The sequence below is a fragment of the Danio aesculapii genome, chromosome 9, assembly GCF_903798145.1.
Source record: "Danio aesculapii chromosome 9, fDanAes4.1, whole genome shotgun sequence".
Lineage (NCBI taxonomy): Eukaryota > Metazoa > Chordata > Actinopteri > Cypriniformes > Danionidae > Danio > Danio aesculapii.
In genome coordinates, this window is record NC_079443.1 from 40310241 (window position 1) to 40325529 (window position 15289).

A 15289-nucleotide genomic window follows, 5' to 3' on the forward strand; every position below is an offset into this window, starting at 1 on the left:
TTAAATTGAAAATCAATTGTTTTTGGTTTTCAGCTTTCTTCAAAATATCTTCTTTGTGTTAAAGGGCCATGAACCCCCCCCACACACACACACCTGTTGTCTCAGCAGGATGTTTTCACACTTCTAGTTTGAAAAAAGTCAGAAAAGTGGGTGAATCCAGCTCTGTTTAGGTGGGAGTGTTGAGTGGCAAAAGAGGGAGGGGTTTGCAAAAAATGGGAGTTTCGGTTCGAGCATGCAATGATTTTCACAGAGGCAAAAAAAACACACACGCAGGGGAGAAAGACAGTGACTATGTTTACATGGACAGCAGTAATCAAATTATTTGCCAAATTCTTAATTTGTTGACTTTACAGTTTGGCACTTTCACTTTCATTCAGGAACATTTCATGCATGCCCCTCGTGACAAACGAGACATTGGATGCGAGAAACTACTGGAACAATGTTTGATACCGCACGTCGAATGGGAGAAAAAATATATATACATATATATGACTGTCAACATCTCAAAAAATGTGTTTTGGTGTTTTATGACCCTTTAAATTGAATAAAGAAACATATATAGTTTGAAACCACTTGAGGGTGGGTAAATTTTCACTTTTGGTGAACTATTACTTTGTCACATTGGTGCAGTGACATTTACTTTACACTGACCTAGAGTAAACTGGACTGAAGCAGTTTAATTTACTAGAACTTCATTGTTAAATTACTAGAACTTCATTGTTAACTGTTAATCTGCTTTGACACAATCACCACTAAAATAAGCTCTAGAAATAAAGTTGAATAAGTTAGAGGAAGGTGCTGTTTTCTGCTCCCAATTATAACTATACAACCACTGCTTGTATCTGAATAAAACTAAGTGTGTTCTAGAAAATACAAATACACAACGTGCGTCATCTACAGCCTTTTACCCCAACCAAACAAACTAAACACTGACGTCAAACCTACTTGAGTCTGCACACAAGCGTTCTTGGAAGAATGAAATTGATAGGCCTCAAAATCTCAATCAAACGCTTCTGAGAGAATCTCATCTCATTTACAAAGTGAGCTTCTTGGAAAAAGCCAAGGAACAATTACACAGAGAAAGAAGGACGAGGCAGCAAACGTCTGCAGATCAGATCACTTCAGATTGCCTCAGCAGAGACAGCTTTTGCCGCAATTACCAAGACAAACATGCGAACGCACGTCTTGCCACAGCGTAGCATGACGGCTGTTTCCTGATTGCTAATTGTGATTAAAAGCAGCACCTGAGGATGAAACTGACCTGCAGAATGATCTTGTTGTGGGAGAGAAATAATTGGGGTAATTTTCTTCGCTTTAGTCGTTCCGCTTAAGCAAGGCTGCAATTTTTTTTTTAAAGAGCAAAACAAGAACATTTCTAACGATGTTTCCTTCATAAAAGGGAAGAAAGGAGTCGAGAGAAACAAGTATGTGCAAGAAGAAAGCAAAAACAAAACAAAAAAACAGGCGGTGTAAATTGACAAGACCACACTGTATAACCACAGAGTACCCATGTTGCATCTTTCCAGGTGTGATGAACAAAATGAGACTGGCATCATTCCCTTTTCAGACTAATGAGACATTGTGTTCAACAGAGTGTCTTCCTCCCTCTCCACTGAAAACCCTCTTATATTTAAAAGGTTCAGTGAGTAGAGTATGTGGAAAGGCTAATCAACTGTTGGAGAAGACTAATCAATGGTACAAAAGGTATATTAGATATTAGAGATTCAATATATACAATAACCGAATTTCTGCAGAATGTATAATTTCTGCAGCACTTTTATTAACTGCAAAAAATCTTACTTGACCTTTGTTGTCTTTGGATTTAATCTCAATATTGCTTTAGAAAAAAAATCATCATAATACACAACCCTGTAATATTTGACTATCCTGAGTGCTGATGTCAGAGAAAATTTTACATTTCATGATTTTAAGAGCTCTAAGAAAACTTTTCAAGGTTTTGATTGATATATTTCTTGCATTTTTTCATGATGCACACATATTTTTAAATATTTAAGATAACACTTTACGTCAAGGGGGTTTCATAAGATTGTCAACAGACCTTTACAAAGATGATATATTTTTTTGCATGCTTATGACAACTGTCATATGCTCAGTTTAAGAGTTCACACTTACTGTAGCTGATGATTGATAACAAGGCGTGTTTGGCATGCTGTCCTGGGAGAGAGCCCAAAGCCCGGGGCTCCCTCCCGCTTTGTAGGGCGAGAGTCTAAGGGTGCTTTCACACCTGTAGATCGATTATTTTGTTCCGAAACAGGGATTAAAATAGTTACAATGTTGCACCTAGTTCTTGGTGCGGTTTCACACTGTTAAATGGACCATAATAGCTAAAACAAGTCACGTGCGAGTAAACTCTCCTCACATTGGTCAGAGTTCTACTGTTTATTTTTCAGTCCTGCTCAGCTGTCATGCGTCCTTATTTTAATTTAAATTATGACGATGCGCAATAAGACATTATAAGTAAAAAGCTGTGCTTTAATTTTGAAGAGTGAGACCCACAGACATAGTGACCAAATATAAATCAGAGGTAAGACTTTCTCATACACAGCCTTGGCTATAAATATGCATTATAGGCTTTACATTATAGAGAGAGATAACAAATAAACCACCACTGCAGTTCAGTCAATTTTCGGATAAACAGCTCTCATAGTTCAGCATGCTTTCACTGTCAGATTTAACATGAAACACACATTTACCAGTAGGAATGATGACATCCCACCCTAGTCTTAATTCTCTCTTCATATAGCCAAATATGCCTATTACACATCCATACACTGCACGTGATAGATCCTGGTTCGTTAGTTCGTTGGATCATATTGCTTTCTCACTACAATCGATCTGCTCCAGAGTTTGGCCTATTAATGATGATTGAAAGTTGCCACGGTGTGACAGACCATTAACTGAAAGGCCTATGTTGGAAGCCTAGAACTAAATGCTTATATACTTTGCCAATTTGGTTTAATCAATTCACCTATACTGCATGTCTTTGGACTGTGGGAGGAAACTGGAGTATCCGGGGGACACCCATGTGAGAACATGTCAACTCTGCACAGAAACGCTGACTGGCCCGGCCGGGACTCGAGCCCTAAACACTAAACACTGAGCCACCATGCCACCCTTTACCTACATTAATCTAGGAAAGAGGGGGAGAAGTAAGGGTGAATGGGGGGATTATTCAAGATGAAGATAACTAAGGTAAGAAAATATGGTTATTTATTGTGCGTTTGGATTAATTGGTAAATCATGTGCTAGCTAATACGGGACCAGCCGTGGTCAATCATAAGCACGTTATCCTCTTGAAATTAGTTTCAGTAAACGTTTTAGTAAAAGTTCAATTCAAAGTTGATAGTTTGAGATTTCTTTAAGATGACTTGAAAAACATGTCATGACAACTTTTCATGACCAAGACACCATAACTTATAACTTATCATAAAGCTGTCACAAACATAAAATTGTTTCCGCTTATTTACAGTTATAGTAAATATAATATAGTATTAGCATAAAAATAATATATGGAGCAATAAGTCAGAAAGTACTGGCAGTTTATTACAAGGTGTTTGTATTGTGATACACAACAATTATAAATTGTTACAATATATAAAAAATTTTAATAAATGTCACTTTTTTGAAGTTTTCATAGTTTAAAGTCGTTGGAAGAAAGATCAAGATCCCATAATGCAAATCTAAAGCATAAGTAAATTTGGGGAAGTGTATCAAAGCAGCTTTACAAAGGTAAAACAGGCAAAAATAGAATCAGTTATTAGTAAAAGTGTAAAATAAGTAGTATAAAATTCCCAGACAATGCCCCTCCATGTGTCAGATCCCATAAGCAGTATCTCAAGCAATAGAGATATAGTAGAAACTTATGGGTGCCATTTCCAGGCAATTCATGAACAGATATATTGCATATCTTTGATCATGCAAAGTCATCATTTGAATAAATTCATCTTCCAAATGCATACTGTAAATGTCAATGTAAAGCACAGTGGTCTGTTGCATTCTAATTCTAAAACCTTAATTCTAAAAGGTTTATTGCAAAATGGGTAAACTGATTTGCCCAGACATTCAGTCTGACAGCAGTATGTCTGGGAACCATGGCCACTTTAAATGTCCTCAACAGCCTTACCAATAAGATGCTTCAAGGTAAATATCTGTTTGGAGCATGTCTCTCCACATTTTTACCATATACATTACTGCCGTCATCTTTGTGTTTAGGCATTTCACTGTTTTAGTATAAGACTGCAAGCAACTTGCAAAACTGTTTCTTTAGGGAAACCCTTCAAACTCTGACAATCATCCAGATAGTTTTGGAAAATAAGACTCTTTCCATTTCCAGTCGGCAAATAAATTTAAATATGCACTAAATATCCAAGTTTAGATTCCACTGAGTGCCTTAAACAAAAGACTCTTGGACTTGTTTTGAATAGTTTATATTAGTGATAAGGTTTAAGAATCTAATGTTTAGTGAAATGTAATGAGCGCTCTGTCACCAGATTGTTTTTCAGACAACTTGATGTTGTTTCCAAACCGAGTGTTAAAAATGAATAAAGAGATGCAAAATTCAATCAATTAGAAAATTATTTAAAATCTTCTGAAGTGGTTTTAGTTGGGTCTGTCATATGTATTAGACATTCAGCTAATGTTCTGTAGGCTTGACATCTGAGAATATAACTAGGGGAGTAGCAAATTGCCATTTTGGTACATATTTGTGCTGGTGTACTTGATTTATAGGAAGAACATTAAAGTAAAACAAGATTCAATTTCACTCAAATTCTGATGTATTTTACAAGAGACTATAAGTGAGGATGTGGTTCTCTGTTGGTCTCTGAATCTCTAAATCTTTTTTACTTTTATAGGAAACTGAAGTGAGCCAATGCTCAGGTGGTGCAAAAGCATTCCAGTCTATTGATTGATTTGGACGCCCAGCTAAACTCTTCTATAGCATTCAACAGGAAACTTGTTTTAACATCCAGAGCATCAGTAGATCCAAGTGGTGCGAGTTTGAATTTTACATGGTTGCTGGTGCCAGACTTGCTTGCCTGTGTATTTCAGAAACTACTGTAGTTGCTACTGAGTTATACATAAGAGCATCTCTGAATGCTCATCACACATCCAACCTTAAAGCAGAAGAGCTACAGCAGCAGAAAAAGAGCATAATTGTGTCATTTCTGTCAGCTAAGAATTTGAAACTGAGGCTACAATTCACACAGGCTCACCAAAGTCAGATAAAAGATGATCAGACAAAGATTGTCTGGTCTAATTAGTTTCAATTTTTGCAGCTGAGTTGGTTGAGTCACAATTTGGCATAAACAACATGAAACATGCATCTTTCCTGCCTTGTTTTAACAATTTAGTTTGATTTTGGGGAAATGGTGTCTGGAATATTTTCTTAACACACTTTGGACCTTCATTAACATCAATATTAATATAACATCATTAACACTAACAAGGATTGGCTGATGATTTATTCATAGAAACATTGTAAGATGTTCCTGTTAAGAAAAATTGCAACAATTAAAGATTTAAAAATAAAAGAGAAGATTAACATAATTTGTTGTTTAAATGGTATTAGGTTTTTTATATATATATATATTGAGAAATATGTAGAAATGATCAATTTTATATTACAGAAAAAAAAAAATTGCTGCATTAAATAGAAAGCTACAGCCATTTTGTTATAGTTTGTGGTTTGGTTTTATTGTTTTTAAAGTCCCATCACTACACCTGCTGTTACAAGACCTGTTCACACCAAGCTTGACACCCATACAGTTGATGATAAAGACAGAAAAATAGTTCTGAATGTAAAACAACAGCAAATTTCAGACCACAACTATAAAATAAAGGTGTAAAGAAACAGTAGCATTTGAATCACTTTGAGGTTGATTTTTTTCCCAGCTGATAAATGGCAAGACATTGACAATCAGATATAAATAATATATACAGTAAATGCTCCCGCAATTTCAAGCTACAGATGACATTATGAAGCACACTGCTTGATGTTATCACCTCTTTTTAAAGATTATTTAAAGATAATTACTATCAATAAATCAATTGGTTGTACCATGAAAAATAATGATAAACATACATTGAGGTTATGCAAGCCTGGATTGCAAATTAGCACAAAGTATAAAAAGTATAAAAATAAATGTACCCTGGATATCCGGTACTAGTTTCAGCATCTTTGTTTTGAATCTTTTGAAAATCCTAGGAAAAATAGTTTGTGTTGTTTTTGTCCCACGACTAAATTGTGTGCGAATGCTAAATTACTTTGATCAGAATAAATAATTTTAATTTGATAGATTACAACAGCTGGATTCACTGGTCAGATGCGCTAGTAGCACACTGAAGTTGCTGGTTACATCCTCTGATGAGGACTTCTGGTTACAAGGGGGTTAATGCAGAATGAAAACCATAAAATAAAGACTTTTTTATTTCATTTATCAGTGTGGATGCAAATATATTTATTGTTACATTTATAGTTTTTGTGCTTGGTGTGAACAGGCCTTTAGAGTAATTTAGGAGTTTTAAATTTTAGACTGTTATTTTAAATATTTTCTCCTAAATTGGCAAAATAGGATTTTGTAAGTACACTCCAGGTTTTTTAAACCATTGTAGGAATAACAATTATCATATGCATTTGTTTATATGGCAAAACATGTCTTTTTCACCAAAGGAGGTCCATACTGACTCCCTCTCCTGATCTTGAGTCTACTGTATCTTAACTGACTCAAATGCTCTCAGGCTTTCTTTGAGGCCTACTTACTGCTCTTTGTCTCTCTCTCCCTCCCCCTGTCTCTCGCTTTCAGGTAACTTTATTTTACATTTAAGCTGGGCACAATTAATATCATGTTTTTATTATTTCATGGCTTTTTTTTTTTTTAAACAGTTATTTTATAACTAATTCTTTTGTAACCATAGAGAACTGTTGTCATTAAATGATTTTATTTTCAAGTATTTGTGAATTACTTTCGATTTAACATTAACACTTAATTGCTCCATATTGCAATACAATACAATCACATAATTGCAACGCTCTCCCACATTTTTAGCTATTAATGCTGCCCTTATTTCTGTTTTTTGGTATAAGATTGCAGAAGGATGGTTTGACTAGAATGTACAGTTTTTACCAACATATTGATAACTTTTTAGTCATCCGGCAGAACTACAGTTCGAACCGCTGCGGTTAAAACACATTCTTACACTATACACAAATGACCTTCACACCCACCAGATCTCAATCCAATAGTGCAACTTTTGGATGTGGTGGAAGGAGAAAATCATAAACCTGTACCAACTGTGTGATGCTATCATGTACATGTTCAGTATAAGCTTGTAATAAATGCAGTTTTGTAACACTTTTACAGATTAGCAGACTGCAGCGTAGCTCAAAACCACAGCAGCGCGGAAAATATCCAATATGAAATGCTAAAGTGTTTGGTGGCAATCATTTTGTTAGGTTCAGAAATTATATTTTGTAATGGGATTCAGTCAATGAGATTGCTCTGGAGATTGGCCCATAGGTTACCTGTAGGCTGAGGCATATCGATGAGCGCGTTGAGGGAAAATGAAAGACTCTTGCTTGGTGGCTTTTGCGCCTCATCTCTCCACTGCAGGGAATGTAATATGCGTCCCATAATGAAAGCTCTCAGGGGAACTCTTCCTCTGCTTAGTGGTCTATACCGGGCCCACTCAATCACGAACGCGGTGCGTGCTGATGTACCGACAGGGCTTTCAGTAACACTAGGCTGCGCAGTCTGGAAAATGCCTTCTATCGCCTTTAGCGCCGTACACTTTTCTTGCCAGATGACGAAGCACAACATTTATCTCTACATTTATGGAAACCAAGAAATGAGACAGTAGAACAGCATTGCTCTGTTGTGAAAGAGAACATCATTGCCCTTTCCTTTGGTTTGTGTGGTTCATTAAAGCAGAATATTAATAGGGTAAATGCGACTATAACAATGATTCAACAAAGTGACCACTAAAGAAAACACTTTAGTCCTGAATTTGGAGGTGAGGAATGTATTTTTAGGCTAATAATTTTAACCTATTCTCCAGTAAAGATGCCACGTGAACTATTCTATATGATACAGATTTATGCAAAAGTTTGAGCACCCCTCTATGGCTGCATATTAATGTGCTCTTTCTCTATGAGAAAAGATTGCATCAATATTCCATTCGGTTTCTAGAGAAAACTGATAATGTCATGTTTTTCAGACAGAAATCCATAGTGTAGCAGTTTTGAGATGTGTGAAATTAAATTGAAACTGAAAAATAGGCAATGCAAAAGTTTGGGTACCAACTCTTTTGTTTGGATTTCAAAACGTGTAGTCACTTGATTATTGATTGATTACAGCACAAAATTGATTTGAGTGAAGCTGCGGTCACTGCGGAGTTTGAGCTTGCGAAAATCTATAGTACAGCGCTGCGAAAAGGGGCGGGATTAAACAAGATAAGTAGACATTTAAAAAGTGAGCGATTGGTCCATGTTTTAAATTTCTGTCCAGAGAAATCATGTTTTGATCCTCAATTTGTCTCATGCCCTTTTTTCCCCATAGGATTCCATACATACGCACGCGAATGCCTGACAAGGACACGCAAGCTCATGCGACAAGTTCCGGACCTTTGGAAACTTTGACCTGCAAAATCACATCACATGATTGCGTGAGACATATATATATATATATATCTATATATATATATATATATATATATATATATATATATATATATATATATATATAGATATAGATATATATATATATATATATGGTTGAAATCAGAATTATTAGCACCCCTGAATTATTAGCCCCCTTGTATTTTTTTCCCCAATTTCTATTTAACTTTGCCATGATGACAGTAAATGATATTTGAGTAGATATTTTTTGACACTTGTATACAGCTTAAAGTGAAATTTAAAGGTTTAACTAGGTAATTAGGTTGACTAGGCAGGTTAGGATAATTAGGCAAGTTATTATATAACGATGGTTTGTTCTGTAGACAGTCGAAAAAATATATAGCTTAAAGGGGCTAATAATTTTGACCTTAAAATGGTTTTTAAAAAAATTAAAAACGGCTTTTAATCTAGCCGAATTAGAACAAAAAAGACTTTCTCCAGAAGAAAAAATATTTTCAAACATACTGTGAAAATTTCCTTGCTCTGTTAAACATAATTTGGGAAATATTAAAAAAAAAAAATAATAAATTCAAAGGGGGGCTAATAATTCTAACTTCAACTGTGTATGCATGTGTGCAATTTTTTAAAATGTAGATTAATCTAGAATAACCTTGGAATTAATCAAGATTAATCTAAATGGCTCATTTCAGGCATTCAGAATATGTGTGCTAATAAATCTTTAAGAATGGGTTTCTCAAGCCAGGTGGCGCATTAGACCAGGGGCTTATCTCCTGTTTCCAAAATGCATCACAAACTGCTTGAGAAACTGTTCTACTATGATAATTGGTGATGAAAATAAATGATGTTCAATAAGATGTACTTGTGTTTACTGACTGTTTATTTGGTTAAACATGAATTTTGAACTGTAGGCCTACATAAGCTCCAAACAGTGATTTTTGTTTACCTTAATCCGACTAAAGTCATAACTGAACTAAACAGAAATGGAATTAAGACATGGAGTATGCATATGTTAGTGGCATTATGGAAGTAAACACCGCAGTCAAACTATTACAGTCATGTAGGACTTTTCGCCATATTTTGGGGCTTGAATGAAATGTTCATTAGTTAAAGTGACACTGCTGAACTGCAGTTAAAGTCACGCATCCAGCTGATTTGATTCAGAAGGGCACTTTTTTGTCTGACGGCTCACCGGTCAGATATTTATCTGCGCTAAAATATCAAGGTGAAAGTCATCACAGCTTGCGTAGAATAGACGAAGCTCCCAATCCAACTTTGAGAATGGATTAACGGCGATATTTTTTTTAATCGCATGATAAGAGTGTACTGATTACGACCCACCACTAACATATATATTAGTTACTACTATAAAACTACTATCTATATATATATATATATTTATATATATATATATATATATATATATATATATATATATATATATATATATATATAGATAGATAGATAGATAGATAGATAGATAGATAGATAGATAGATAGATAGATAGATAGATAGATAGATAGATAGATAGATAGATAGATAGATAGATAGATAGATAGATAGATAGTGATGTATATATGCATAAACTGGAAATGCAAATATGCAAAGAAAACTACATTAGTTTACAAATGAAATATATCTATATCAAAGTTTTTTTAAATATGTAACAAAAAAAAAAACATACAGTAATGGTGAAATATAAATTTTTACATTGTTAAAAAAAAGAAACAGGCCTCTTTGGTGAGAAAACAACAACACTGCTAATCAATGGTATATACACTCGAATATAGGATAGGAAGGATACAATGATAGAATTTTTGCATGAACTAATCCTGTAATAACAGGAATTAATCTCCCAGCATTTTTCAGGCCCTGTTCACATGAGGAATGTGAGTATACTAATTTGATTATTTGAGGGCAGATTACAGAGGATAAAAAAAAATATTAAAAAAAACAGGTACATAAAAGAGAAAGAGTACATCCTACCAGTTGGAGAGATCAGATCATATTTATATCAGATCATTTCTCTTGAAGGGGAAATCCATACAAAATGTCACAGGTAAAGGGGGGAGGGCTGGAAAATGATGGATTGCGTCCATCACACTCAATTATGTGCTTGAGAAAAGTGATTTGACTCAGTATGAGGGGGAAAAAAGAGAGACAATACTGATCACAGCCTCTTACAATATTGGATTTCCAGTGACAATACCATAAAATGTCACTGCAGGGAAAAAGAGCAGAATCTGTCATGTATAAGCACAACAAATAATCATGCTTTATCACCTTGTGTTGTGATTATCAGAGATATTAAGTTTTAAGGTGATTGCAAAGCAATTCAGGTAAGGGTGCAAGAACTTGCATCAGATGCGTCTAAAGCACTATACAGATAGTAATCGTTTCGCATGGTGGAGTTTGTAACAGAAATTTGCTTGTCTCCTTATATCACGTTTGTACAATATACTTTTCACGTTCTTACAATATAATATCACGTTCTTACAATATAATATCACGTTTGTACAATATAATTATCACGTTCTTACAATATAATATCACGTTCTTACAATATAATATCACGTTTGTACAATATAATTATCACGTTCTTACAATATACTTTTCACGTTCTTACAATATAATATCACGTTATTACGTGAAAACTTTATTGTTTAGGCTACGTTTACCTGGTGCGATCAGAGCGTGAGAAAATGTCTTGTTTAACAGAGTTAATTAAGTTCTATTTTATGCTTGGATTAAGACATGGGGAAATTTTGCAGCTACTGATCAGCTTGGACAATGTTGTTATCAACATGCCAGTTTTCAGGTAGGCGGGCTCTTCGTCTTCGCACCTGACAATAAAGTTTTCACGTAATAACGTGATAATTATATTGTACGAGCGTGAAAAGTATATTGTACAAACGTAAAAAGTATATTGTACAAACGTGCTAAACTGTGAAGCATACGGATGTCAAATAACTCAAGGAAGAACTATAGAGGAGTTCAAACAACAATGGTTTTACTAAAAGTACAAATATTGTATGCGTTTTGACATTACAGCTTTTTGGAACTTTTGACAACAGATTTCAAAGTGCAAATAATTTCTCCATGTACATCCAAAAACATAATAAGTGATTTCTATAGCATTAACGCATACATAGTAAAGTACCTACATCTAAAAGTGAATTAGATTATTAACGCATTTACATACCAATTAAAGCGACAAAAGTTCATGGGATTCAATTCAAACATAACATTCTGACCACAGAGGTGATCGACAAAATGATATTCTGAAAATGCCAGCAGATGGCAGCAAATGATTGTATTACTAAACAAGTCATTTATTTAACAGATTCATTTGAATCAATAGGTGCGTTCGACTTCATGCAGCGTTTTATGACAAATTAAGGAAAAAATGTTTTTGTAAATATATAAAAAAAAATGATTATACAATATTTTATTTCCTGTCAAGCTGTTTATGCAAAAATGTTAAAAGTTACATTGATGTACCTTGCTCTTTCTGGGAAATTTCTACTAAGTGTAGCTCATTTATTTTGTCCCATTTGTTCAATCTCTTGGATTAAAGTGTTTTTTTTTTTAATGCTTTAATTATCCAAAATAATCTTAATCATTGTTTAAGACTTAATCAAAACAAAAAAGTCTTATTTCTATTAAATGTAAATAAAGTTAGCGTATTCAAACAAGAACTGGAACAGTATTGACATACCATTCAACATCTAAGACTGATGTTTCAACTCCTAGAATTTGTGCTAGTTGTTTTGTGTTTAATAGGCCTATTCATGGGTATTTATTTAGTTTTATTGTGCCCTCTTGTTTTCTCTATTTCTCATGCGTTTGTTATATAGGCTACTTAAATTTAATTCATAACTCCCATACTGTTTAAAAACTATAGTTTGTAGAGACTGTATTTTGTTTTATTTGTACTGTAAATCTTTTGTTGTTATTGCAATAAACAAATAAGTAAATAAATAAATGATAAATAAATTAACTCCATGTTGTCCCAACAAAAATGGATTGTGTGAAACCTACCATTTTTTACAGTGTAGTGTTTATTTTCTTTAAATAATGACATTATATTTTTGGGAATGTCATCATTTAGCTGTCTTCATTTTCAGATTAGTACTGCTTAATGTGTAATGTTTTTTTCCTAAACAGAAACATAAGCCTTCACCAAAATCTCACCACTCATCAAATGATCCTCTCGAAGCCCGTTTAGTAATATTCAAAAGTTAATGTCAGTATTTACAAGGTTATGTCAAGATGTCTCTCTCGTGTTCATCTATATTCTGCTAAAAGTGAGTCAACAGTGAATGATGTGCAATGAGACAGATTGTTTGCGCTCCATTCAAACCCCGTTTACAAGAGTTCCTAGAAAGTAAAAAGATTTTCAAAAAAATTCAAGCATCACCCTTACATTTCGAGGATCCTTCTCACTGTTTTGGTCCAGTTGTTCTTCACTTGATGGATTTAGTAGATCTTTAACAATGTGTTGTACTGTCTATAAACACTTGTTTCAGCATCTGAGAGGGATAAAGTCAAATTGTTGGAATTAAGAAGAGACTGTCACACTTGTCTTAATATCCCTGTATGAAAGTTCTATTCCAAAACAAAGAAACAAACAAAAAACTTGATATTTTGCAATACACAATAGCCTACACAACAGTAGAGACTAGAATACAGGTCATTCACTTCATTACAAACAGTGAACCTAACACTGCAAATAATGATGTTTAACTAAAAAAAAGTTTAGGAATGACATGTTAAATGTCAGTAGGATTAAGTGTTAACCCCTAGGTTAATTATGGGTAGAGTGAAAGTAGAAACAATTGGTAAGACTTTATTTTGATGATTCCTATTGCACATTTTGTTGACAACGTTGCATTGCAACTACATGCCAATTACTTCTCATTTGAGTATTAGTAGACTTTCTGCTTAATATCTGTTGATACTGCTCATTTAACTGACTATAAGAAACTTTGCAAGTACAAGTCAACTTACATTTATCCTAATTCTAACCTAACAGTCTACTTCTAATTTATTGAGAATTAATTGGCAAATAGATGCAATCCAACTCAAGTTCAACCACCAAGGAACCATCAAAATAAAGTGATATCAAACAATTTAACTACTGCACGTGTGATTCAGTTGGCGGATCTAAACAGATAGTGATGTAGAAGCGCATGTTTCTGTATAACCTTACTTAAAACCAACGAGAATTTTTGAGTTCTGAAACTTACTTGTATTTATAGTGTAATGGCCTCTTTTTGGTGCAAGCTTTGGTAAATGAAACTTTGATTTCTCACATCAGTTTAAGCAAAACAACCAAAGTTTATTGACCTTTTTCTGTCACAAAGAGCTGGTGCAGTCATGGAACCTTACTGGGTTGAGATGTCACAGTGTAGGACTGAGAAATACACTCTGACTCTTACAAACACACATTGCATCCATACACTAATATGCATACACTTTCAAACATGGTTCGATTGCCGGCAAACAAATAAGTATACACGGATCTGTGTAGTGCTGACAGTGTATTGCGGAGATTATAACTGTTTATGTACCATTTCCATACAAAAATCTAATTCAAACAATATCCCATATCATCTTTCCACAATAACCTGAGACACTTGTTCCTTTAAACAGCATTTAGTTTAAAAAAAACCATAGAAAGATTACATACACTCACCAGTATGTATCCACTTCTCAGGACCAAACCAGTTCGTTTGGCAACCTAGGACATTTATACAAGATTTTCCCACCATCCGTTCAGAGCGGCCATTTTGGGGTGACATCATCAGGTTCACGACCTCATGGCTGATGATAAAACTCATTGTTCTGTTGTTTATATTCATATTGTTTGTTTGTTGTGTTGTATTTATACTTATTTACAGCATAAATATTTACTTCTGTTAATTTATATTTTGTTTAATGTCTTTATGTGTATATTTGTGTATATATCACCATACCAAACAAAATGGTATAGTCCATGGGTGGAGCCAATGAAATAAAGCGGCTCCTAAACATTCACTCAGTGAAGTTGAAGTGTGGAGATAGTGAGTTATTGGCAAATTTTGTTCAGATTGTTTTAATTTAGCTGAATAAGCCTGTAAATACCTTGTAAATATTGCAGTTTTTTTTTTCTTTATTGTTGTTTTGTCACTTTCACCTTTTTGCTGGAGTGTTTTTCATATCTGTGTCAAATAAATCCCCCATTACCTTCATCAGTGACTTCTGTCACTTTTGCCTCCCAGTTCAATCTTAACATGAGCCTTTCGGTTTCATTCACTTTCAATGAAAATTGATTTTTTTAAAAACAAAACAAAAAAATTTTGATTTTGCTGATTGATGTTGACTGGTATTTTCGTATTATTAGTGGTGGGCAGAGTGAGGCTTCGTGAAACAAACAATTGAAGCAAATGTAACAGGAAACGTTTTCGAAACCTGTCTCTACAAAGACACCTTGTGGTAATGTATCACTCTGTAACAGCTTCAGCGAAGAAACAGTTACACAAATTTAGGAATTATACCCCACGTTGTAGAACTGTCCTTTCTGGACAGAAATTTCAAACATGGAGCAATCGCTCGAGTTTTTTTAATGTCTAATCATCTTGTTTTATCCCGCC